Source organism: Zootoca vivipara, chromosome 1, assembly GCF_965207765.1.
Source record: "Zootoca vivipara chromosome 1, rZooViv2.hap1.1, whole genome shotgun sequence".
NCBI lineage: Eukaryota > Metazoa > Chordata > Lepidosauria > Squamata > Lacertidae > Zootoca > Zootoca vivipara.
Window position 1 is genome coordinate 84845306 of NC_142582.1, and position 27891 is coordinate 84873196.

General features: G+C 45.5%; 1 protein-coding gene across 11 annotated transcripts in view; it reads left to right on the forward strand.

Annotated features, from left to right (window-relative positions):
* Positions 1-126: 126 nt before the first annotated feature.
* Positions 127-27891, forward strand: part of LARGE2 (LARGE xylosyl- and glucuronyltransferase 2) — a 50953-nt gene continuing 23188 nt past the window's right edge. For 2 of the 11 annotated variants that reach the window (XM_035115610.3, XM_088669285.1), the window contains exon 1: positions 27158-27296. The gene's annotated coding sequence lies outside the window, so the exon portion shown is untranslated. Of the gene's footprint in view, positions 402-16234; positions 16404-19833; positions 19973-23058; positions 23156-27129; positions 27297-27475; positions 27626-27891 lie in introns of those variants that run through there. The other 9 variants (XM_088669288.1, XM_088669281.1, XM_088669296.1 and 6 more) reach the window with 9 other exon arrangements.

The following is a 27891-nucleotide window of genomic DNA, read 5'->3' on the forward strand; positions in this document are numbered from 1 at the left end:
TATTTCTCCCCCCGCCCCCCCGCTTGCTCCGCGGCCTCCGCGCCTGCGCAGCTCCTGACCCTGAGATGGAGAGAAACGAACCAATCGAGCGCCGAGCAAAAGAACCGGGGTGGTGGGGAGGCGAGTGAGTCGAGCGAGGAGCGGCTCGGAGGAGCAGGTGCCGGCTCGGAGGAGGAGGAGAGAGACTTGGAAGGGTTGGACTGGAGAGCGCGGCTCAGAAGGCGTGAGCGCGGCTCGGTCAGCCTGCGCGCATCTTGCGTGGTGGCGAAGCGGGCGCGCATTACCTACCAGGCGCAGAGGGTTGAGGAGGCTTCCCTTCCCTTCAGGGAGAGACCCCTCGCGAGCAGCTCAGCGCGGGCAGCTCCCATGCCAGGAGAGGCTGCCTTGTCTGCGCCTTGCAGGTGCGTTGTGAAGAAGGTGCCCGCTGTCAGCGGGTCCCCCCTTGGGGGGGTGAGTTGTGTGGGAAAACTGCATGAATCTGGGCAAGGGGACAACGAGCTGCTGGCGGCGGCAGGTGCGTTGCCCGCTCGGCGCCTCCCCTTTGTCCCGCTTTATTGCTTGGCGGAGGCGACAGCGGCAGCAGGTGGCCGACGGTGCAGCACCTGGGATGTGGGGCAGCAGCCTTCGGGGCGCGCGGTCTGAACGGGGAGCTGGGAAAGTGAGAAGGCTGGAAAAAGAACAGCCCTTTCCCCCGTAGCATGGCCGGAGGCAACCTCCTCCCTGAAATACACGACTCGTCACCGCCACCCTAATAAAAACATTTAATGCTCCCATAGGGCGCCTTCCGTTTCATTGAGTTATTTTAGCGCCCTAGAGCGCTCGGCTCGTCGCCTTTTGGCCACGGTATGTGTGAAATCAGAAGTAATAATAACTCGAGCTGTACTAAGAGTTCTTTGCTAGCGGTAGTAAAAGTTCCTTTGCGTGCTTGTTAGTCCTTCTGCATAACTGCTAAGCCTGAAATTATCTCCCTTCTGCTAATTACACCTGACCATCTTCGTCATTTAGTGATAGTTAGATGCATGCGTTCTTCCAAGTAAATGTGATGGTCTTGCTCCCAAGTTAATACTACCCGGGCCAAACTATATCTGGTCTTCCCTGCAGTGGTAAATTTCTAATTGGAGATGTGTGAGAGTTCTGACCTGTTTGGAAGCTCTACTGCCTAATTAATATTTGGGTGAATATGTGGTTAATTTGTGGCAATGAGGGGAATGTATTCTCCATATCCTCAGAAAAGGTCATCTTCATATATTTTTGTAGCTCACCTATTCAGAGGCTAAGCAGCCCCATGACCCCTGAGAGGCCATGATTCCAAGGAGCTTTTGTAATTGACCCGGAATTTGAACCTGTGCAAAGTGAACCCTATGCATGCTTTGAATGGAAAAGGGACATGGTCCTCCAAAGAATGCGTAGGGGAAATGGCCTTAAGAGACTCCTGTATCTTCCTGGAACTTTTGGTAGGTTAGGCTAATTCTTGTCAATGGGACCTATCTCTCATTTTATTCCTACAACAATGTCTAGATTTGTGAGATAGTGGATGGCCTAAGATGATCCAGGGAGTTTTATGGTTTCTCTGGTTCTAGTGTGGCACTGTAATCACTGCATCATATTGCCACTTCGGTCATAAAATATAATGTTTAATATATTGGCTAACCATGGATAGGGGCAAATCATATATGAGAGAGATATATATAGCAAGCATGAGCTTTCTGAGCAAAAACCTCCGTCATGCAGCTAGTGAACTATTGTTAATCTCTTTTTTACATTCTATGCTGCCATTTGTCCTCAATAGTTTCCCAAGGTCCTCAACAATGCGATACAAATTGCAGTTAAAACACGAAAACAGCAACATAAGAACAATTAACCCCCTCTTCAGATTTTTTTTTTTTTAGTGGTTGTCAAGCCAACAAGTAAATTCAATCTAGACTTTGAAAGCTAATATTACAATAAATGAGAAGATTTTAAGTCTTTGTCTTGTTGCAACTTGGTATTTGTGTATTTTATTTACTTTTATGCTGCCAATATGCCTTTGTTTTCCCTTCATACACGGAGAGTGTATGGTGTAAGTACTTGTGCAGCCCAATGCTGTGCCTGTAAATCCTTTTGGGTTCTGTTAGACTCCCAATTACATCGGCACGGGATTGTGTTAGCCTTAATGTTCAAGTGCCTTAGAACTATTATCTTTATAAATCAAGCTGATTGTTTAAGAATGTCAGTCATAACACATACATTAGTTGCAGGGATGATTGTATGGGAGCAGGTGGCGCTGTGGTCTAAACCACTGAGCCTCTTGGGTTTGCTGATCAGAAGGTTGGCAGTTCAAATCCCTGCGACAGGGTGATCTCCCATTGCTCTGTCCCAGGTTCTGCCAACCTAGCAGTTTGAAAGCACACCAGTGCAAGTAGATAAATAGGTATCGCTGCGGCAGGAAGGTAAACGGCGTTTCCGTGTGCTCTGGTTTCCATCATGGTGTTCCGTTGTGCCAGAAGTGGTTTAGTCATGCTGGCTACCTGTCTGTGGACAAATGCTGGCTCCCTCAGCCTGAAAGCGAGATGAGCACCGCAACCCCATAGTCACCTTTGACTGGACATAAGCATCCAGGGGTCATTTACCTTTTCCTTGCAGGCATGATTCAGTAAATAAAGTAAAAAACACAAGGCATCTTTACTCATAATCTTGAAAGCCTACCATATTGTCATGAACATAGTTTTGACAGAAATTTGCTGTGGCAATTTCAGAAGTACCTACTCGTTTCCTGTTAGGGTTGGACAGCCCTGTGAGCCAGATGGTTATTCCCAATTTACAGATAGACAACTTTTCCAAAGCCATCTAGTGAGCCTATATACTGAAGTAGAAACAGATTCTTATTCCCTTGTTAATTATGGTAACAATCATATATGTTGGTGGAGGTAGGGAGAGAAAATCTGCTTGATGCTTCCAATAGAAGTAGCCTTGGTGTGAATCAATCCTATCTACTGCTGTTTAGCATCCTGGGGGAATTGAGTTGGTATGTTGCATTGTCTGGTGGGAGTGTATTCACATACTGCTTATTGTCATGGTGCTTTGATTCCATCCTTTTGTCAACTGCAGCAGGGGGTCAATACAGTAAATATATGAGTAACTGGACTCCAGGTCCCTTTCCTTCCCTTTCTCTCTTTCTCTTTCTCTCTTTCTCTTTCTCCAAAGGGTGCCTTTGCAGGGCAGGCAGAAAAGGTTGGCTGGCTGGTTAGTAACATTCTTTGAACTTGGGGAGGGAATGCGATATTACTGTTTTTGGCACTTGCCAGACGTTCTCTTCAAATCCTGGCAATAGGCTTTAGGCTGCAAACCCAGGCTTACTTACCTGGGAAGAAGCTCCTCTGATTACAATAGGATTGTATTTGGTTTTTAAGGGTTGAGTGAAGGAAGGGGTAGGCATATAAGCTCTGCCTATTCCCATTAGCAAAGGATTCAGAAGAGCTTTGTTCTTCAGTACAGTTGATGTTCTAGCAGTGCTAAACATACTTATGGAAAGTTTAGGAGTGAAGCTCACCCACCACCACCCACAACTGTGTCCCAGTTTCTTAATGCTGGAGTAAGGTAATGCAAAGTAGGATCCAGTAGAAGCAGGCAAGCTTATGTGTGCATGAAAGTTTAATTAGTTGAACATACTTCTGCTGGCGGGTGGGTGGCAAGAGGTGTGGGGAAGGGGGGAAATTATGCTGTTTGCTAGGAGGGAAAGAAGCTGAAGGGAGTGATGTGGGGGGACGGGACTGGAGGCCTGAAGGGGTATGCAGTTGAACACAGATAATTAATGGCAAAGGTCAGCAGGGAGTTTGTCCACCTGACCTCTACATAGCATAACCAGTTGCCCAGAGAAGAAAGAGAAGAAGCTACCGTAAATGTGAGTCATGTTGGGATTTGCTGGCAGGGTTTGAAATATTGCTCCTTGAGTTTTGTTGCTGTGCTTTGTGACAGAGTGGAGAGAGAGAGCGGAGGACTTTTGTACTTGAGCTGCTATACAGTATTTCAAAAAGTGAAAATCCGAACAGAAAAGTTGTTGAACTTTTTTTTTTCTTGCAAAATCTCAAAGAAATGAGCTTTTTCTGAGGGAAATCTGCAAAAACAGCACTGCTTGTGGCTGCAGTATTCCGGATATGCCCTGGAAATTCCGGACGTATGGCAACCCTAATTCACAGTCCTCTGCCATGTGCATATACCTACAAGCCATTTTTTCAATACCAAAGCTACAATCATTCCAGTTAGTAAAATATAATTTAATTTATAAATTCCAGTTAGTAAAATATAATTTAAAATATAATTTAGTAAAATCACAGAGTTGGAAGAGACCACAAGGGCCATCCAGTCCAACCCCCTGCCAAGCAGGAAACACCATCAAAGCATTTCTGACACATGGCCGTCAAGCCTCCCCTTAAAGACCTCCAAAGAAGGAGACCCCACCATACTCCTTGGTAGCAAATTCCACTGCTGAACAGCTCTTACTGTCAGGAAGTTCTTCCTAATGTTTAGGTGGAATCTTCTTTCTTGTAGTTTGAATCCATTGCTCCGTGTCCGCTTCTCTGGAGCAGCAGAAAACAACCTTTCTCCCTCCTCCATATGACATCCTTTCATATATTTGAACATGGCTATCATATCACCCCTTAACCTTCTCTTCTCCAGGCTAAACATGCCCAGCTTCCTAAGCCGTTCCTCATAAGGCATTGTTTCCAGGCCTTTGACCATTTTGGTTGCCCTCCTCTGGACACGTTCCAGCTTTTCAGTATCCTTCTTGAACTGTGGTGCCCAGAACTGGACACAGTACTCCAGGTGAGGTCTGACCAGAGTGGAATACAGTGGTACTATTACTTCCCTTGATCTAGATGCTATACTCCTATTGATGCAGCCCAGAATTGCATTGGGTTTTTTAGCTGCTGCATCACAGTGTTGACTCATGTCAAGACTCCTAGATCCCATTGGCTTGGGAATCACTTTTTGGGGGCTTTCATATCCTACGAATATTATCCATTCAGGTTGCAAATATGGTGTGAGTCCCAGAGTGATTTTAAAAACGCATGTAGCACCTCCCAATTTTGATAATATATTTAACAGGATTTATATACCGCTTGATTGCAGGAAAACCTCTAAGCAGTTTATAGAAATACATACTAAAACCTGATCTCTGTGGCTCAGTGCGTCTGCCTGTGTTAACCAGAAGGTTGGTGGTTCAAGCCCACCCTGGCATGGTTGTGGGCAGGATTCCTGCATTGAAGGGGAATGACTCCTGGGGTCACTTCAAACACTACAGTTCTATGATGCCATCTTAAAATTATTAAAAACAGTCAAAAGGAGGTATCTTAAGATTATCTACCTCCCCCCCCCCACAAAAGGCCTGCCCATCCAACAAAAATCCTGGCTCCACCCGTGTGTCTGTGTCTTGATGTTTATATGTCTTGTCTAAACAATGCTTGCCTGACGTCAATAAGTTGGGAGTTCCAAAGTGTAGATGCTGCCACACTAAAATACTGATTTCTTATAAGCGACTATTATGTAGTACAGTACCAGTTTCACAAACTGAAGTGGTTGAATGGGCATATATGGGGTAAGGCAAGTAAAAAGGTCCAAACTACTAAGTGTTTTCCAGATCAAGCACAAGGGAAGCCCCACATAGAGTGCACTGCAGTAATCCAAACTTGAAGTTACCAGTGCCTGAACTACTGTGGTCAAGTTCTCTGGTCCAGGAATGAATGTGGCTGTCAGAAGGTTACAACTGGTAAAAGGGTTTTCTAGCCACTGAGGCTACCCTGGGCCTCCAGTGACAGAGCTGGATCAAGAAACACCCCCAAACTGAAAACTGTTCCTTCGGGGACCGTGCAAAACTGTCCAGGGCAAGCAGTTGACCAATTTCTTGGATGCAGGAGCCACTAACCCATAGTGCCTCTGTCCTGCCAGGATTCAAACTCAGCTTATTTTCCTTCCTCCATCTCACCACTCCATCTAGGCCTCCAGCCCAGGGCCCACACAGCTTCATTCAGATGTTACGGAGAAATGAAACTGAGTGTAGTTAGCATACTGAAAGCATCTAGCTCCCAAACTCCTAATGATCGCCCCCCAGAGGGTTTGTGTAGCTACCGGTATTAAATAGCACCAGAGATAGAATAGTGCTCTGCAGCACCCCGTAGCATAACCACCAGGGGGCTGAAAAAGCACTCTTCCAGTGCTGTACCCTCTTGCTTCAGTCTCTTGGCTTGCGAGGTCAAGAAGCAGGAACAAGGTTGCACTCTCCTTGTTCCTCTCTCTGTGAAGGTCACCCATGGTCAACTCTGTCCCATGGCCTGGCCTGAATGCAGATTGGAGTGGAACTAAATAATATGTGATAATGACGACATTGAGTTTGGATAAATATGGAAAATGTATTCAGTGCTTCTTATCCCTATGAACCACATTTCTGCTCTTGCACTTTAAGTTTAATGAATGAACAGAACGAACAGTGTCCCTGACTTCAGTTACACTCTGTTCTTACATTAATTTTTTTTTCCTGTCACCATTCTGTTTGATGGAAACATAGGACTTAAAGCCAGTATAACCTTAAAATGTTATCTGAACTTGGCAGAAGATGAAAGGCATAAGGCGCAGCTTTTTAGAGACTCTCTTTGTTTGCTGGAGCTGGAAAATATTCCAGTGGGGCCTGCAGAGAACTCCAAAAGCAGAGAGCAGAGGAAGTAGAGAAGCAGCCTCCTTACTAGTCTTATTAATGCTTTAATTGAAATGTGTTCTTGGGAGTGTTGAGGCTGCAAAGGACTGTAGATTCCGGTCTCTTTGCTTTTGGCACCTGTTCTGAGGTATCTTTTCTTAGCATTTGGAGTTAAATGCCAACAGAATCTGAACTGAAGCAGAATCCTTGTTGGAGGAGCACACTTTCCCTGGAGGTAATCACATGGAGACTCTGGGTTTAAGAAAACTAAGTGAATATTTATTACTGGAAATACATATCGATAGCCAAATAGAATGGGAATCTTTCCTAAGGTTGAGATGTGATGAGCCATGCTTGCTCCTGCGTCTCAAGAGAAGAGAGATCCAAATTATGTCTGCTGGGAAAATGTGTCAAGAGGAAAGCATGAAGAAGTAAAGGAGGAAATAAGAAGTAAGGTCAGCAACCAACTGGGGTTGCCATGTGTCCTCTTTTTCCAGGACATGTCCTCTTTTTCAGAGGTAAAAATTCTGTCCGGGTGGATTTTTTAAATTTGCAAAAATGTCTCTGGCTATACTTTCTGGATGAGATACAGATATAACTGGTGGTTAAAGACTTGCTTTCCTCTTCTCTTCTCCGGCCCCCCTCAGCAATATATCACAGCTTCTATAGCCTACATACTATAGGGGTATTTAAAATGAGAGTCGTCATTGTGTCCTCTTTTTTGCTCTTCAAAATATGGCAACCCTACCTAAGAGTATCCATCTAGCCCTGAAGGAAGATGAGCACAAGGACAGTCTAGGATGTTTGGAGGTTCCTCTCTTTCTCCCCTTTCTCATGCAGATACACCAGCCCACAGTGCAAGCTGAGTTGCACCTCAACACTCCCAGCATATTCCATACCACTCTAAGCTACTCATCCAAGTGTAATAAAAAAAATTCCTTCAGTAGCACCTTAAAGACCAACTAAGTTTTTATTTTGGTATGAGCTTTCGTGTGCATGCACACTTCTTCAGATACAGTGAAATGGAAGTTTCCAGGCACTTATGTAGAGAAGGGGTGGGGAGGGGTGGGGATGGGGAGGGGGGATCACTCAGAAGGGTGGTGGAAATGGGTGATTGACTGACTGATAGCTGTTGATGACCGCAAACGACTGCAAATGGTTTTGCATGAAAAAGCAAGGGTTGAGATGGCTGAAGATCGCTTATCATGTATAATGAGATAAGAATCCGATATCTCATTATACATCTATCGGATTCTTATCTCATTATACATGATAAGCGATCTTCAGCCATCTCAACCCTTGCTTTTTCATGCAAAACCATTTGCAGTCGTTTGCGGTCATCAACAGCTATCAGTCAGTCAATCACCCATTTCCACCACCCTTCTGAGTGATCCCCCCTCCCCATCCCCACCCCTCCCCACCCCTTCTCTACATAAGTGCCTGGAAACTTCCATTTCACTGTATCTGAAGAAGTGTGCATGCACACGAAAGCTCATACCAAAATAAAAACTTAGTTGGTCTTTAAGGTGCTACTGAAGGAATTTTTTTTATTTTACTTCGATCCAGACCAACACGGCTACCTACCTGTAATCATCCAAGTGTGTTACTGTTAATGTTTAGCCTGGTAATGAAAGCTGAAAGTCCTTGGAAAGCCTTTTGCCAGTCTTCAAAAATTTCCTGAAGGGTGGTCTCAGTGCAGGGGACCTGAGATTCTGCATTCATCTTTGCATCACAGAAGGCACCCCAAGGCCAGGAGGGGCTCTGCAGCTCCCTTTAATTTTCTACCCTTCAGTACAGTTTGTGTTGTTGTTGTTGTTGTTGTTGTTGTTGTTGTTGTTGTTGTTGTTGTTGTTGTTGTGTTACCCTTAGTGCAGCTTGCTTTACTGCTAGCAACTTGTGCTTCAGCTGGAGTTATCTCTTTCTGAAAGGGGCTGTTACAAGGAACTTGTTGGAGGGCTTGATCTGAGAGTTGCATTTCCTTTTACAATACTTGTAATGTTTGGTCCATTGTGCAGAGCTGTTTAAATTAAGCATCCGCTCCTCTTTATTTCAAAAAAGGTCAACCCCACTGCAAATGCTGATGGTATAACAAAGGATTTCTCTAAGCTCTTGAAATAAGTATTTTTCCCTAGAGGCAGAACCTTCACAAAAGCCTCTTCCCAACCCCTTATTTGCCAAGGCAATCCCACAACTGGGTTGAGAGGTGGGTTTGTAGCAGAGAAGGGAGGACAGTAGTGCTTAACCCTGCCTTCCCTAACCTGGTGTCCTTCAGCCGTTTTGGACTGCAACTCCCATTGATCCCCAGCCAGCACAGCTTTGGTGGCTGGGCTGTGGCTGATGGGAGTTATAGTCCATGGTGAAGGCACCAGGCTGGGGAGCACTGGGTTAATAATTTCCATGCCGACAGATTCTCCTTCCAAATGCTCTTCTCTATGCTGAGTGGAAAGGAGTAAAACCCTGGAAGACGTTTTCAAGGGAAAGTTGGCAGCCATGAATTGGGTTAAACACCCCCTTCCACCTACCTGCCCCCTCCTGCAAATGTGCCTTCTAACATTAGCATTTTGAGGCAGCCTCAAATGCAGCTTCAAGTGAAACTGCTTGTTCAAGCTGTCTGATTGTCTCCTCTCCCCCATTGGATAGGGTGCTGGGGTGAGTAGGGAAATGAAAGTTCTCTTTGTCAACTTCCTTTCATTTAGGGGTCTCGGGATCCATGCCCATATATCTGTGATAGATTATCTTATCACTAATAATGCATTGGCAATTGTTGATATAGGCTCCTTGCAAAAGATAAAACAGGTCCCAGAGCTTAAAATTCAAGGAACAGACAGACAGCAGTGCAAGAATTGTGCAAGAATTGTACTAGCCCTAGCCTTCTAGGCTTGAGTTTGGTGAGAGACTCATTTGCTGTAACTATTAGGGGATTCACTGAAGGACAGTGCTTGCCAATTCAGCCCTGACTCATGCTTCATGGCAACCTAAGCCAGTTGGCATTATTGCAAGGTTCTCCAAATAGAAAGTGTTATCACTAGTGATCTACAAAAAAAGTGCAAAGCAGTGTAGACCCTGGATTTTCATTTAGGCTAAATAAAATTCTTATGGCTTTACAATATTATTTTATGTTCTGTTGATTCTAGCTGATAATGGCTGAGATCAGACAATTATAATGTGAGTCCAGTAAAGATAGCAAAAAAATACATGTAAATTCTAGCCTACCTGTACAGTATTGTATTTTGCCGCAACAATTGGGCTACCATATGAAGAAAAATATTGTAAATTGCTGTGTTTAGATCAATGCAAAAAGGCTTCTCCTGCCTCCCCTATTCCTAGTTGTCAGGCTGACTTCATTATAGGGTGGGGAGGAGGGAATCACCCCAGGCACTGTAGGCTATCCTCCTGTGGTTCCTCAAAGAGACCCCATCTGGTTGCAGAGACCTCTTTCAGAGCTCTGAAAGAAGTGGTCTCCATCTTGATCTAGACAGGAAGTTGTTCTTTGGCGATTACTCATAGCCAAGTAAGATTGTCTTCCATAAACACGATTTTAACAATGGGTCCGTAAGTGACTGTGGAGGCCAATTCTGGATCCACACGTGCTTCCACAGTGGGGACATTGGTTTCCAGGCGGGAGTTGATCATGGTGTGGATTTGCCAAACGTGCCTTCCTCTTAGCACGTTTCTCCCTTGCGTCCTGAGATCGAGTTTCTTCAAAGCCCATGACACCTTTGGTAAAGGCTGTTCTCCAACTGGAGCGCTCACAGGCCAGTGTTTCCCAGTTGTCAGTGTTTATACTACATTTTTAAAGATTTGCCTTGAGACAGTCTTTAAACCTCTTTTGTTGACCACCAGCATTACGCTTTCCATTTTTAAGTTCGGAATAAAGTAGTTGCTTTGGAAGACAATCATCAGGCATCCCATGACCAGTCCAACGAAGTTGATGTTGAAGAATCATTGCTTCAACACTGGTGATATTTGCTTCTTCTAGTACACTGATATTAGTTCGCCTGTCTTCCCAAGTGATGTGTAAAATTTTTTGGAGATACCGTTGATGGAATCTTTCGAGCAGTTGGAGATGGCGTTCATAAGTGGTCCATGTTTCACAAGCATATAGTAAGGTTACAATAACTTTGTAAACAAGCACTTTGGTTTCCCTGTGAATGTCCCGGTCCTCAAACACTCTGCACTTCAATCAGGAGAAAGCCGCACTCGCAGGAAGTGACAATACACTGTCAAGCATGATGCCTCATACCAATAACGTCCAATGTATAAAAAATCATAAGGAATTGAGGTGTGTACCTCAGTGTGCTTTGGACCTCAGGTCAGCGATCCACAGGGCAAGCATAGAATTGTGTCCAGCCTGACAACTGGCTTGGGCACAACATACTATAAAGCACACCTCATTTCCTAATTCATTTTTACCCATATTGGCTCCTATTGGCCTGAGGCACCTTGCTTGAGCACGACTTGAACCCAAACAGAGTGCTGGGCTGGGTGTGACTATGTGATAGAAGGTTATGATAATGACTGTTAAACAACAACATACAGTCGTACCTTGGTTCTTGAACGCCTTGTGACTCGAACGTTTTGGCTCCCGAACACCGCAAACCCAGAAGTGAGTGTTCCGGTTTGCAAATGTTATTTGGAACCCAAACACCCGACACAGCTTCCATGGCTTCTGTTTGAATGCAGGAAGCTCCTGCAGCCAATTGAAAGCCACACCTTGGTTTTCGAACGTTTTCGGAAGTCGAATGGACTTCTGGAACGGATTCCGTTCGAGAACCAAGGTAGGATTGTATGTCGATGCTGGTATAGTGAAGGGAATTTACAGTACGTATTTGGGTTAAAAGCATTAGAGAGGTTTTTCTTCATGAGTGTTGTACTAAAGGTACAAATGCTCCTGTTAAATATTTTAAAATCATTACCTCCTTTAGGAAGAAGAGAAGATATAGAATAAAAATAAATCAAATAAGGGGACTCATTTGACCCTATAGAAATTGAGATACTGTACTGCAGCCTCAGTGCCTGTAAGTTTTCAACTGTTTCTAGTATTTTCAGGCACTTCCAGTAGCAACTTGTGACAGAGAATAGCCTCATTTTGCATCACACGACATTGCAGCTATTAATGTTGCTACTTCTACTAGCTTAAATGTTATCCTAAAAATGATTTATTTTATTTCAGCCTTATTTTTACTAGACTATATTGCATGCTGTGTGTTGTGAAATGCCTCTGTAAAATTTGTGTTCCACTGATTCCTTTAACACTTTTATTGCGTGATGCTGCTTCCAATACTTCCCAAAGGCATCACCTTTTATATTGGGTTTCTTTCCTGTACTGCTGCTGAGCTTGCATTCCAACTTGAGCAATCCAGCTATGGGGTTAGAGCTTTTCTAAACCTAAAATGCCAAAACACACAAGTTTACCGCAAGGTTTTGCTGTTCCTGCAGTTTCCAGGTGAATGGTGCAATTGTTTGATTTTTCCAAAGAGCACACTTAGTTGTTCAAGCCCTGGCAGGTTGTGTCATCTTCTCTTACCCAGCAGCCTAACAGGAAAGTGGCTATTTAGTCAGGCTGTGGGTTTTTCTGCATGTAATAGCTAAAATGCTAAGCAAATAGTTCATAGAGTCCAAGAAACTGATGTAAAGAATTCCGTTTTTAAATCCTACATCCATGTTTTTAGAAAATAATTATTGGGGTGGTATTGATTCTAAACATACTCAAGGGTAATCCTCCCACTGAAAGCTTTCTAGCTAGAATATGACTGTTTATTAAAAGTAATTGTCATGGTGGAAATTGTTTATTAAAAGTAATTGTCATAGATGCAATTTTCCTCACAAAATGTCTGTTCCCTGTTCTTCTGTGTCTACCCCGCTTGGACCGACTGTGATGCCTTAGCAAGTAAATTCCTGTTGGTATTGGCAGCATTTGCAGCAAATGTTATAATTTGAGCTTGTATAAATGCTTAATAACTTCTGCAAGTGGGAATATGCACTGTGCTTGACAAACCTGTTCTGAGAACAAGAATTAAATCTTCCTGCTAGGCAGAGATTTCAGCTTGAAGACAAAGAATTCTCTGGTAACGCTGTGCATGTGGAAGCTGGTGAAGAAGGATGGCTTACTAACATACTGTTTTGTGCCTCTTGTAAATATTTTCTCTTCATTATTTTCCTTTGCATTTACCATGCCTCAGCAAAACATTGAGTGTTTTAGAGCAGCAATTTCCCACAGTGCTGCCGGGTGCATCTGTGGACATAGAATCATAGAATTGTAGAGTTGGAAGGGACCCTGAGAATCATCTAGTCCACGGGTGTCAAACACAAGGCCCGGGGGCCTAATCCGGCCCGCCAGACCTCATCATGTGGCCCGCGTAGCTGCCGCCGCCAGTAGCCGCTGACAGTAGTTCTGGAGCCTGTGATTGGCCGAGGGTCAAAACCGGGGGCGGGAATGCAGGCGGAGGCCAGGGCGCTGGAGCCGCGCTGACGGCGTTGGCCAGGGAATTTCAATTTCGAATGAGGCTGAGGGAGGCGGTGGCACAGCGGCCAGACGGGGAAGTGAGATGCAGGAGGAGGAGGAGGAAGCCCGCCGAGGAGGTAGGAAAGCCCTACAGGCGCCGCCGGCAAAGTTGGTGCCGGGACGGAGCAGCGCTGGATTTTTTTTTGGCGGGCTTTGCTGTTGTCTCCGAGAGCGAGTGAGGCGGCACTGGGGAGCCGCCGCCTGCCGCTTCCCTTCCTCTCCTCGGCTGCATCCAGGAGGTGGGCGAGCAAGCGGGCGAAAGGGACGCAGAGTGAGCCTGAGGGGGAAGTAGGCGAAGCGCAACAGCCGCTCTCTTGATGGAGCCGGGTTTCTCTTCCCTCTTCCCCCGTTTTCTCCTCATAGACACTCGGGAGGGTGCCTGGCTTTTGCTCTGCCCCTCACCCCGAGCCGCCCTTTGGCTTCTCAGTTCCGGCGGAGCTGCTCCCCGGGGGGCGGCCAGGAGGGAGGCGGCGGCGACGGCACGGGTTCCTGCTCTTCCCGCTCTGCCGCCGCCTCCTCTCAGCCCCTCGTGATGTAGGGCTCCAGAAGATGGAGTCGCCTCGCGGTTTGAGTAGGTGGGAGGGGATTTTTTGGGGGGGGAAGGTTTTCAAGCTTCCTCTGCCTGCAGTCCCGGTAGGGAGAGGCGGCGGCGAAGACGACAACAGCGCGGGTGGGGGGAAGAGCAGCTCTGAGGCGAAGATGCACGTCTGCTGGGGCTGCCGCTGCCTTCCTCCTCGGGAAATCCGCTGCCCTCCCTCAGCGCGAGGGGAAGGGACTCTGGCGCTGAGGAGGGAGGATGCAAAAGCAAAGCAGGGAGTTGGCGCTGCACCACATGTTCCTGCCCCTCTCCAAAGCATGGGGTGGGTTGCAGCGTGTGGCATCCTGCCTAGCGGGGTTTGGGTGTGCGCAGGGCGGGAGAGGGAAGCCCTCTTTCCATCTGCAGGTTTTTAATCCCAGCAGTGGCTTTCTCCTTCCTGCCGAAGGTTTAGTTGAGCCCCCCCCCCCCGGAAGCCGTCGATCCCCACCTTTTGTTCAAATTTCCCTCGTTTACATCCCCTCCCACACACGCGCCACGATGCAGGAATGTGATCCGCATGGGGGCGGGAATGAGCTTACATTATTACAAAAAACAGTAATAATTGAATGCAGTGACAATAATTTATGATAATAAAGAGTGGACACATAGTCCTACAGACACAACCGGCCCTTTGAGGGTGACCAAACTGCTGATGCGGCCCCCGATGAATTTGAGTTTGACACCCCTGATCTAGTCAGTGCAACCCCCTGCAATGCAGGAATAGGCAGCTGTCCCATATGGGGATTGAACCTACAACCTTGATGTTATCAGCACCATGCGTATGGGGCTAGAAACATTTGGTTTGTTTTTATTTTAGGCAGCTTCTGGCAGCCTAAAAATGTGTGTGCGGTGGCATCAATCACACTTCTTTTCATGCTCCGCCTGGTTGTCTCAGTACTGTTTATTTTAATCCTGTGCATTTCTTGCCACATTTGCTATCACACACAACAAAGTTAAACACCAAAGCAATGAGTAAGGCTATTCACAAAAGGGCACACTTACCTGCCACTTGAAACGATAACAGCGGGACACTTATTAGCAACCACATTTGAGAGAGAGAGTGCACTGGCTTTCCAATTCAAAGTATAATCTTGCAATGGCAATAACGTTCCTTGTGAGCTCTGTCAAGACATTTCAGAAACGTTGCAGAACTCTTGCTATTTTAATGTAGTACAAAAGCTTAGAAGAAGAGCCTTCAGGTGACTACCAAGAAAGGTTTAGAGATACTGGATTTCTGCTAAAATGACAAAATAACATATGACCTACAAGCCTACCTGAGAGTTGCCACCCTTTCTACATGACAATTCAGAAAAATACAAATTACCCAAGATGTGTAAGCTGCTGGGTCAAAGGAAGAACTCCTTTCAGAGCCTGACCTTGCTGTCCTTGGAATTCTAAAATTCATAATAGCACGAATTCTTTTCAAACTGCATGCAAAACTAATTCCCACTAAGAAATCAAAGGTAATACCTTTCCCTGTCAAAATTATATCTAATGAGCCCAGGGCTCAGGTTTGATGGTTAAATTTCACATATCTGCTACAGGGCAAGATACTTGCAGCATATCCTATACAATACATTAGAAATAAGTTCTGTTGTCTTCAGTGGGCCTTTGGGTGTAAGGCCCATTCTGAAAAAGTGTGCATGCACATGAAAGCTCATACCAATGACAAACTTAGTTGGTCTCTAAGATGCTACTGGAAGGATTTTTTTTATATTTTGTTTCGACTACGGCAGACCAACACGGCTACCTACCTGTAATCAGGACAATGAGACTCACTTCTGAGTAGAAATAGGATTGCACTGTTACGCTGACAAGTCTCCCATTGACATTCACTCCCTTGGCAGCTGGCTCTTCAAGGGAGGAATCCAAAATATGGGCATCCTATCCCATTCTGCCAGTAGTGTAATTTTACAGTGTAGTTGTAAAACCAGTGTGAGCCATCACAGCAATGTTCGTTTTCTGTCTTTTAATGTGCTACAAGTTTGATTAGTTTCTCTCTGAAACATAATACCGTAAAATATGGGTATACCCTTGTTCTTACAGTGAGGTTGCTTAAACCTCTGTTGTCCATAAGAGCAGTATTTTCAGTCAACATTTCCACCTGCTGGAAAGCTGGGACTCCCCTGTACCAAAATTAACACAATTCCCTAGATAAACTGAGTAAAAGGGTTCATGTGAATCAGTCCTGAGTGGCAAATGTTTTATTTATTTTTCTGATGGCAGCTTCCTATTGTGATAAAATATTGTATTTTTTAATTGTCTTTTTATTATGAGCACTGTCCTGCTTTATGGTATGGCAGTATAGAAATAGTTGTATAAATACAACTGAGGTGCAGCTCTGGGTACCAAATAATTTGAGTTTAGGTAATCTTCTACACTGAAGTAACAGGTAGCCCCTTAAGGGGCTGGGAGAAGGTAAAAAGGGGAGGTATACATATCATCTGTACTTTGACCCTTGTTCAGCCTCTCTGTGCTGTTTCAGGTGCTCTTGAACAATGGACATGGACACTTCATCTGGAGCTCATTTATCCTGGTGACTGTGGGACCATGTCTACTCTTCACTATCCATAGATGGACAAGAACCCTTGCAGCAGTTCGTCCACTTTGTTGGTCTCCTTTGCACCCCAACCACCGTGGTGTGTATTGTCAAGGTTGGTTTTTCATTCTCATACAGGATAAAAAAAGGTTACAGTGGTACCTTGGAAGTCGAACGGCATCCGTTCCGGAAGTCTGTTCGATTTCCAAAACATTCAGAAACCAAGGTGTGGCTTCCAATTGGCTGAAGGAAGCCCCGTTGGACGTTCGGGTTCCAAAGAACGTTCGCAAACCAGAACACTCACTCCTGGGTTTGTGGCCTTCAGGAGCCAAAACATTCAACTTGCAAGGCATTCAGGAGCCAAGGTACGACTGTATTTGGTGTTAGGCTATAGAGATAGGATGAGGATGAGCTTTTTCACTGCTTGCTGGAGCTCTCAGTTCTAGGAACACATATTCTTTTTGCTTGAATAATACTAGGGGCCCCGCTGTGATTAGTGATCAGATTGAATATGCATAACATATGTGCCATTTTAGAAAGAAGGGCAACTACAGGCTGTTCCTTTCTTTTTTGCCCTCTGAGGCTGTGGTGATCAAAGAGTTAACTCTGACCCTTCCCTGTACTGGCCTGGCTATTGTGGAACCCTTGCACAAAAGCCTTTCAGCTGCAAATTCCATTCTTGACTGGATGCAGCTGTTGGCCTCTGGGTTGCCTCTCTTGGGATGTAAGATGTAGAAGCCCTGGTCAAGCATGGGGACCTGCAAGGATTTGGTGCTTGTCCCTTTTAGGTGTGGAAAGTGTGTGATGTGTGCAGCTGTCCACTGCATGCAATGTGAATAATTCATTTCTCCTTCTCTTTGCTGTTGTGTCTCCTTCTTAGGTGCCTCCATACCTCTCATTAGTGCAGGGCCTGGTATGTCAGCTGGAGGCAGGCTTGGTTTTTCCTGAGCCTTGATGGGATTTGTCAAGACCCTTTCCCCTTTCTTCCTGTTTATTGAACTTTGAAATAAAAGGGATGGCAAGAAGAAAGGAGCGTAAGAGCTGGATTGACCCTGGGAGAGAGAGATGTTGAAGACATTCTGATCCCCCTATTATTCCACAAGAGCTGAAGTGGGGGAAGTGGTCAAAATTGGTGGCAAAACCCTTTCCTTTAAGAAGGCAAGGCCTCTGCTCTGGAATTGGGCGACATGGGTGTTTTTTTAAGGTTTCCGCCTGGATTTTCTGTAATGCTTGTGCAAACTGCTGAGTGATGCTCTGATTCTGACCTTGTGGACTCAAAGTTGTCTTGATGCACAGACTACTGTAATTAATCCTGGCAAGAGCTAGAAATGTGGAGTACTAAGAGTAGGGTTGTTGTTTTTTACTGACAGGGGAAAGGGAACAAAGTGCAAAGCTCCTAATGGATTTTGAATTGCCACTATTTTCATTACTTAATTTGAATGGGTGTTGGTGCCCTTTCTTGCCTGTAACATAAAAGCCCTCCTGTCCTTTTCAGCCAGGCGCAGAGTCCTTATGTCTGCTACTACACAGAAGTCAGTAAGGAGATCTGTTCCCCTCACCCACCCTTCAGCACCACCTCTTAGCTCCATAAGGGAACTGAACAATTTCCCTTCTGTGCAGCACACATTCACCTCAGGAATCTCACTTGGTTAGCACAGCTGTGCAGGTGAGGGAGTTGCTATTACAGAATTCAACTTGGCTTATGCAAAAAGCAGAGCCTGGGGGGACTCTGCAGACCTCCCTCCAGTGCTGTCTGATCAGATCTTTCCCCAATCTAATTCAGCCGCACCTTTCATTCCAAACATACTGTATTCTGCATGGGAAATGGGGTCGAGGAAGGGAGAGTTAAAAGGGAGTTTTTAAATGGCCGTTGGTGGGCTTTATATTTTTATTCTTTGCTAGGGAACATTAGGAAACCATAACAGCATATTTAGAAGTAGGATGGCCTGTCCAAAATCTTTTCAGTGCCTCCACTAAAATAAGTGTGTCACACTGTACTTCTTGTGTTTCATAGTCATTTGATTCCACTGTCCACTGTATTTTTCTCTGCACGGGCTATCTGAGGATAACACTTCATGTGTTAGATAGACTTTACACCATGAAAGGTGGTTTTTTTGTGGGGGGGTCACCACAAATCTGTTAGTCACAAGACTTTGTAATGGTTTAATTTTACAGAGCTTTTAAAAGTGCTTAATGAGCATTTACACTTTTAGTGCCCTATTTGGACCTCCATACTCTCCTATTTTTGGAGAGCAGACTACTCATGTGCCCAGGGCAAAATAGGTGCAAAAAGAGTTTTAACTAGCCTTGAAAGAGTATTGAAGGCAAATATGAGCAAGCCCATTGTGGTGCTAATTTCCCAATTTTTGTGCATTTGGTGTAGATAAAAAGCAAGAAGAATGCTGACCTCTCGCTCTGCATAAGTGCATGTTCTCCCTTTCTAAAATAACTGCTAGAAAGAATGCACACAGATTGAGGAAGTATGTCTTAAATGAACCTGCAGAGGATGACTATTTACTAAGCAATTTATATATCACCCATCCCACACTGAGGGCATCTACCCTGTTTCTCCAAAAAATAAGACGTAGCCATAAAATAAGCCATAGCAGGATTTTTAAGCATTCAAGGAATATAAGCCATACCCTGAAAATAAGACATAGTGATAGGCGCAACAGCAATGCCGGCCGTGGCAGGAGAAGGAGGAAAAAATAAGACATCCCCTGAAAATAAGCCATAGTGTGTTTTTTTGAGGAAAAATAAATATAAGACAGTGTCTTATTTTCGGAGACACACGGGTAATAGCAATGACAATAATAGAAAGTTTACGGTATATACAACAGAAAAAAACTCTTACAAAATGCCGTTTCACCTAATAAAATGCAGCAGAGAATAAGAGCTTGCTGACAAAACAACAACCCAAGCTGTAATCTCATTTATTTGGACTTTTTTTTTATGATTTATCCTTTAGAGCACAAGGGCAATTCGCTTACCGTTCACAAGTCTCCATTTCAGTACGGAATCTCTCTCCGTGGAACCTTGCATTAGTTGACCACACAGAGGGACGTCCGTTCACTAGTTTGCAGTTCAGTCCTTTTATGCATTTAGAAGTGCTGTGTTCAATGGGACTTGCGCCTAGGAAACTCTGTGCAGGATTGCACCCTTGATCATGTGAGACCTATACAGTTACAGGCCAGATAAGGCCCATGCAGCCCTTGGGGCTATTGATCAGTCTGAGGGGGCACTGCAGCTCTTTCCTTTTTATAGGGAGTTTTCCGTTTCAAATCTCATTGAAGGAAGAAGAGATTCTCCTCCTCACCATGGGTTTGTTTCCTCATTTGTCTCACAGCCTAACCTCTGGGCTTGACAGCCCAGTCCAGAATAAATCAGCTCAGCAGGTTGTAAAATGCATAGGCCACTCAGTTGTAGTTTGTGATTCCATCAACACTTCATTTGGATTTATGATCTTCTTTGCTTTCTGCTGTTAATTCCCCACTCCTCCATTCTCTCTATTTCTTGTTCAGCAACATGCCCCTGTGGTTGTCTGTGGGGACTGTCCAGCGTCAGGGAGTGAGATCTTCGTGCTGCAAGCAGAGATAAATTGGAAGAGTTTCTTTCTGGCATACTGGCTCCTCCATGCATCCCACCGTACTACCAAAAGTTGCAATTCCACGCATGTGGATTATGGTATGTGTAACTGGGATATACTGGAGAATCTTGTATTTTCCTCCCAGCTCTAATTGGGGTTGCATATATATAGGTAGAAATATGAAGGTATAGAATGCAAAAAGATTGCAGTGTAAAGCAACAGGGTCTGACTGTGTACACACCATACATTCAAAGCACACTTGCCCACCACAAAGAATCCTGGGAACTGTAGCTTACTCCCTCACAGAGCTACAGTTTCCAGAACCCTTAAGCTACAGTTCCCAGGATTCTTTGGGATAGAGTTTTTTACATGTGCCTTAAATTTATGGTGTTTGGGTTGCCTTTGAATTATTATTCCTTTGTGGATTGGGGGTCATACTGCCCTAATCATATGCATCTGCTACCCCCAACTTGCACATACCACTCTAATACTGCCATTAAGCTTCTCCTTGCCAACAACCCCCTTGCAAAAAACAACAACACCCCATCAACTTTTGCAAAAACTCTAATGCAATGCTGAGAACAATGCAATAGAATGAGGAAGGCTATGAAAAATTGTAACATTTTTATCATGAGTATGGAGTGAGTCTGCCTTAATCCACTTGTGGACTACTTGTCACTGTGAGCTATTCTTATTATTATTTTAAATTCATATTCTGCTTTGACAAAAGTCCTCAAGGTGGCTTACAATTTAAAAATCTAATCAACCATACTTTATATACTTTATTTCATATATATATATGTATACAGTATATGTATATATGTCTCTGTGTGTGTGTATATATACCGTATATATATATATATATATATATATATATATATATATATATATATATATATATATATATACGCACACACACACACACACACACACACACACAAGCAGACATACACTGTTATAATCTATTTGCTCTTCCTTTCTGACTAACCAGACACTGCAGAACTCAGTGGGTTCTTTTAAAAAAGGTTGTATATTCTCAGTCGCAATACTTGTCACTGTTTGTGCCGTGCACTAAGATAATTCTTCATCCGATACTTCGCTGTATCTTGCTTCTAGCAGGAAATGTGATTATTAGTGGCTCTTTTGTCAGAGCTACAGATCTCTTTTCGATAGAGGTGCAGTAGAAATACAACTCTGCTTCTCCAGACACGTATTTAAAATATTATGTTGTATAACTTCGTCTCAGCTACTACTGTACTAAGCATTTTCATTGTGAACCTCCTTTATCACTGATTCCAGGGATGTTTCTTATGGTAGGATTAACGTCTAATCCAGAGCTGGGGAGCCTTTTTCAGGCTGTGGGCTACCTGGGCAACCTTCGGAATATTGGGTGGAGCCAGAGCGAAAAGTGGGCAAAACAAATGTGCAGATTTTACCTTCATGCAGTAGGCTAGTGTCTACATACACCCTGTGTCCTTCATCTTGGCAAGCAAGAGGCATTAGCAGCATTCAATGACAATTCTAGCCAGGCAAAAACACCCAATAACTTCATGAGGGCCAGGTGTAGCCTGATACAGAGTCTTGGGGGGCCACATTTGGTTCCTAGTCTGAGGTTTCCCACCCTGGCCTAATCCCCTCAAGCACAATTTATTTTAATTTTATTTATTTCATAAAATTTATATACCAGTTGATTGGGGGTGGGGAGGGAAACCGCTGAGCCTATTTCTCAATAAACTATTAAGAAAGTGCCATGGGCTGAAAGCGGATCTCATAGTGCTACTATAAAGAGTGCATACCTCTGTTCAGGATCAGTAATTTTGAAGCTTAAAACTGTAAACCACACCTCCTTCAACCCAGTCTCTACCAAGCACTTCTGCTCTTTGTTCCAGTTTTCTGGCATGGAAGCCACGCTTGGTCTAGCAGGACCCAGGTTTTGCAAATCCTCTCCTCTGCTCACTTAGAGGCTTGCAGTGCCAACCCCTATATATAGTGTGCATATCTGTCACTGTCGGTGAAAGAGCCAATGGTCTTGGCAAGCCAAGTACTGGAGAGCTATGCAGATAGCTTTAACCACCTTTCCTCATGTCCAATCATAGAGATTTCCCTATTTTTAGTGTGGTTGCTTCTCCTTGGGCAGACAGGAGACTTGTGTGTTGCTACTGTTACTACAGTGCCAGAAATAACTCCACCTAAAAGAGGACACTGGGTGGGGTGGGCAGCTGGCATTGTGTATACATGCCAGTCCATATGCAAATATGTGAACGCCAACTGTGGCTGTTACCCATCTTTTGTCTCATGTATCATGATGTCTGTTATATTTTTTAACAATTTGGTATTCTGTGGGCAGGTTAAATTCCAAGGTGATTTCCAGTATTATATTTTCGGGAGCAATCACCAATTCTGGTTGTTACAAGCCATTGTTTGTGCCCTTCAAACCACAGCACAAAATGTGTGCATAATTTCCACCCAGAGTGGCGTTTTGGAATGTCATTGGTGTGCTGCGTAATTGCAGGGCGTAAAGTTAGCCTCTGAGAGCCAGTGTGGTATAGTGGTTAAGAGTGGTAGACTCGTAATCTGGGGAACCGGGTTTGTGTCTCCGCTCCTCCGCATGCAGCTGCTGGGTGACCTTGGGCTAGTCACACTTCTTTGAAGTCTCTCAGAGTGTGTGTTGTGAGGGAGAAAAGGAAAAGAAAATGTTAGCCGCTTTGAGACTCCTTCGGGTAGTGATAAAGCAGGATATCAAATCCAAACTACTCCTCCTCCTCCTCCTCCTCCTCCTCCTCCTCCTCCTCCTCCTCCTCCTCCTCCTCCTCCTCCTCCTCCTCCTCCTCCTCCTCCTCCTCCTCTTCTTCTTCTTCTTCTTCTTCTTCTTCTTCTTCTTCTTCTTCTTCTTCTTCTCCTCCTCCTCCTCCTCCTCCTCCTCCTCCTCCTCCTCCTCCTCCTCCTCCTGTATATTCTGAGCTATTTGAGGTCATGAGCATGCATATTCTAGGTGATCTCCCCCTCCCCCGCCCTGCCCCAGTGCAGAAAGAATGATCATGGTGTGAGTAAGCACAGAAGCTGAATGTAGGAGGAGTCATTTATTGAGGAGGTCTACATGACAGAAAGCGTTTTAGAGACAGGGGTGCAAGTTCCAAGTAGACTTGCAAAATCTCAGTACTGATTGTTCTTTTCATTCTTTAAGAGTACGGAAGTAGAAGGGAACTGCCCTTGTGGAACGTATCCCATTACAGCACTGCAAATTAATGGGAGGAACTGCAATCCTCTCCAGGCAGCACAAGGTAAAATGGCATGGGAACCCAGCCAACCATGATGTCCCAAGATGAATGTGGGAAGGGAAATGATAGACCTTCAGCAGAGTTGGGGGCAAGGCTAGGTATAGAAAAATGGGAGCATCCTGTTGAAAAGCTAAAGTCTGCATCCCCTTTCCTTAGACAACTTTTATTCAGACCCAGTGTGGTTCACATGTGATTATTTAAAATAAGTGGTTTCTAGATGTCATGACTGTAGTCTAAGCATTCCATGTGCCCTGCAAATACAGTGGTACCTCGGTTTAACTACACAATTGGTTCCGGAAGTCTGTACTTAACGTGAAGCGTACTTAACCTGAAGCGAACTTTCCCATTGAAAGTAATGGAAAGTGGATTAATCCGTTCCAGACGGGTCTGCGGAGTACTTAAACTGATAGTACTCAAACCAAAGCGTACTTAAACCGAGGTATGACTGTACCGGTATGTCCGAGAAGCTAAGGTTCTTGGTGCTCAAAGCAGAAATTATGCCTGTCTCTTTAAGTGAGGCTCTAAAAGAGAAAGCAGCTGCTGTGCATCCCTCCCCCTGTTTTTTTCCACTAGTTACTCACTTGGCCAACCTTCTTCCCTTGCCTTGGAGGGATGAAGGTGAAGGGGACTGGTAGGCTGCCTGCCTCCACCTACTGCTTCTAGTTGAGAACCTGGCACCTGTAGATGTCAGTAGCAATCGTTCCGGCTATTTTAAGCTGAGAAAAAAAGATAGGAGTCAAAATTAGCCAAAATGTGTTGCTTTTAACTACTTACATAGATGATGCTTTTACAGAGTATTGTTGAAACAGAAAGAACAGAACCTCCTGCAACTTAAGGTTGTGTTACAAAGACAGAGTGAAAAAGACAAAGCACAAAGTAATAAGTCAAAGGAAAATGAGCAATTGGAACTTAAGAGTAGCCTGGGACTTACTCCCAGGACTGCTGTTTATGGGGAATAAGGCTATCAATAGTTACCAGGCAGAATGACTATATATCAGCTCCAATGTCAGAGGCAGTATGTCTCTGATTACCAGTTGTTGGGGGACATGAGCGAGAGAGGAGTATTACTCTCATGTCTTGCTTGCAAGCTTCCCACAGGCATTGGTTGACCTCTATGACAACAGAATGCAGGACTAGATGGGCCTTTGTTCTGATCCAGCAGGGCCCATCTTGTATTCTTAGCCTTAGCGCAATAGACTTGAACTGTAAAAGCAAATTCTGCTCCCCCCCCCCATTGATGGAATACTTCAATTTTTGGTCCTTGCAGTGGTGTGAATTTAGGCATGAGATATGTGCCCTGATCCTGTTAGTTTATAGGGAAGGTTTTCTGGATGGTGTTGTGCTGCTGCATGATTTCAAAGTCTCAGTTCTCCAATGAGCATTCACTTTGTATAGTATTGAACAGGGAAGGGCAAAAGGCAGCTTCCCAAGACATGTCTTGTTCTGTAATTTGGTGTGGGTGAACAAAACACTTTTAGAATATTGGGGGGGAGGGAATGCTCAAAAACTGATCTGTGTGGGAGGGGTGTGTTTGTGTACACACACACACACACACACACACACAACAGCTGAGTAGCATAATAGCAATAACAAATAGAGATTTGAGGTGGGTTTTTTAAAGGCTACCTGCATTTTGTGGCTGCATGCTATAAAGAGCCCATGAAGTAAAGTGAGAGGCTGTTGTCTGTAGGGCAGCAAAAGCAGTCACATGCTGTGAACAGTTTCATCTACATCCTTCTAATAGTAAGTTGGTAACAAAGAATGCCATTATTGGGAAGCTCCTCATCCTATTGCTGCCAATGTTTGCCCAGTGCAAGCAAGAAGCTGCTGAGGAAGGATAGATTCCAGCCAGGAAGAACAAAAGGAGCCAATTAATATGGTGAGGTTTGAGAAGGATTTTGTCTTGGGACAAAAGGATTCATTAGAACCGAAGGTGCAGGAGTTGGGGGACCTCTGGTCCCTTGATTTCCCTCTTCCTTGTGTGATTTATGGCAGCCTACTATTTTGTCTGGGATAAGAGAGGATCATAGGGGAAGTAAAAAATCTAACCCGTCACAGAAAGGTCTTGTCTTACATTTCCTAAGGGTTGTTTCTGCCTTTGAGTTAACTTAGCACAGGCCCTGACATATAGACAGCAACATTCCAAAACCTGGTGGTAATGGATAGGAGCAAAAGTACTTGTTAATGTGGGAAAAGCTCTGTGTGTGCAAGCATATGTGGTGCTTTGCTTCACTTTGCAAGTTACATGGGAGAGCACATTTCTGTGTCCTCAAAAAGTTGGCCAAGGAGTTTCCGCCTGTCAGTCATATTCATGATTCTGCAGCTACTGCACTAAATTATGTGTGTGTGCGCGCACACACACACACACACACTTACGGGTGTCTTTGGATCTCTAATGTGTGGCTCCAGCAGAGCTGCACACTTAATGACCTTTCCCTAAAAGCATTCTCCACCCTCTCGCTCTTGCTGCGTTTCTTGGAGAGGGGAAACTCAGAAATGTCCTGTCCTGTAGAAGTCATGCATTCCACAAAAGAAACTTTGTCCATCTGCTCCCCCCTCTACCCATGACATACAAAAACTGTTTGACTAGAAGATACATTTCACCGCTTGTAAAATCTTCCCGTTTGCTCTCCTCTGATTGTTCACAACCCTAGTCTAGGGCCAGACCTGTAGCCTTCTTCTATGAATGTTTGTTGGGAATGTGACAACTGGAAAGGAGTTATTAGTTTCTTTGTGCAATGAACATCCCACCTCCCTTTAGAGCAGTTAAAGGTGGGTCTGCAAACTAGCTGGAAAAACTCCCCGAGGGCTTCGTCGTCGTTGCAGTTTTGTAATGCAAATAAATGGTAGCCTGGGGGCAGACATCTCTGCGTCTTACTCGTATGAAGGCCCAGACGGGTCTGCACTTGCTTGTACTGGGGCGTGAAGGGAGGCCGTGAAGCTGGTTTTCCTCTCCGCCCCAGGTATGGTTTTTCTCGGGCGCTGCTCGTTTCTTCGCGGATGCTGGAGGAAAATCGCTCTCTCTTCCTCCCCGTGCGGGCCGGGGGGCCATCAGCAAGGGAGCAGCTGCAGGTACAGGCAGCCTCCGCATAGCTGGCATTCCTGCAGGCTCGTCGCCCGGGCTCCTTCCAGGTCCTCGGCACCCGCGCGCGTTGCCTCAGACTCTCCCGGCCGGAGCCTCCTAGATAAGAAGAACGCGCTTCCATCTTTAGTCGCTCCTGTTTCTTCGAGACCTTTTCGGGTGGATGGGGCTTTGATGAATCCCCCGGACGCTTTTATTTTCAAGCAGGACAGGAAAAAGTGACCGGAGCTGCCTGATTATTTTTGGAGAAGCCTCTCCAACCTCGCCCGCCCCGCCTGCGAGCAAACAGGCACACTCGATGCATCTCTCTCTTTGCACGGCCATAGATCTTGGTGTATCATAAGAACATAAGAGTCCAGCCAGTGGCCCAGCTTAGTCCAGCATCTGGTTCTCATTAGATGCTTGTGGGAAACAAGAGTTCCGTCTTTCTTTATTAAAAAATAAAAAGCTCACTCCTAGCCATCTTTCCTCAAAAGTAACGCTTGAGTAAATACTGGGAAGTAAACCCCACTGAATGCAGCGGGACTTACCTATGTGTAAACATGCACGAGTATGTGTTATAAAAACAGTAAGAGGAAACTAGATGGGCATGAGCAGGTGCCATTCAAACAGTGCAGCGAGCATGTCATTCTAGGGCAAGGACCTAACGAACTAACCCGAGAGTTGGGTTTTCAGGTCAGGCTCGGCTGAATGTCGGATTCATGCCCCGGGGGCTTCCCACCCCTCCCCCCAGAAAGCAGCACGATTCCCACATCCGGCCGGGTTCGACCCTGCTCCTGCCAGGCGTCCTGAGTTGGGGTCAGCCCCGGCGGCGCCTGCGGAGTTAATTGCCGCCACTTTCTCTCGCCCCCTCCGCCTCCTCCTCTCAGCCGAGGCTCTTTTATCGGAGCTCCCGGGACGCCGCGTCGCTTCTCACGTGGGCAGCGGTGACCCTCTGTGTTTACTTTATTTTTGGCACTTCTAGCAGTGGCGACGCTTTTCTTGAGCCCTCCGGTGGCGATGCGAGTTTTTTCTTGCCTCAATTTACCGGAGGGGAGGAAGGGGCAGCTCGGCTGAGTCAAGGTAACGGGGAGGGGGGAGCGAGGGGAGGCGGAGCAGGCGGGTACCCCTTCGCCCTGGGCGACTTTGCGATGGCTGAGCAGAAAGTTAACGTAACCTTTTTCTCTTTTTCTTTTGTGGGCTTTCCTTTTGTTCTTCGCCTTCCGGGGAGGGGAGGCCTCTGCTCCGGGAATTAACAAAAGAGGGGAGAGGAAAGTGACTGATCCCAAAGGGAGGCGTGTGCAAGCAAGGAAAAGAGGGCAGAGGAAGCGTAGAAAAGGGCGCTGCTGTCTGTGGGCTGCCTGCGCGCAAAGCTCAGGGCCGGGGGGAGTCGGCCCGAAGACAAAAGCCAGGTAAGGACACCTGGGCTTGCTGTGAGCGCCTGCAGCAGGTGGGAAGGAAATTGGAGGAGGGGAGAGGATCGTCGGGCCAGATGCAGAGGCTCGGAGTTCCCTGTGAAGCAACGCCGGTGGCGCCTCTCACCAACTTCCCCGTCGGCGAGAGATCGCGCTGCGTCCTTGCTTGTTACCTCGCGCGTAATCAGGGTTGCGGAAGGCAATCACGGGGGCGCAGAGCGCACGGCACCGCCGTAGTGGTGTTTGGGGTGGGGTCTCTCTCT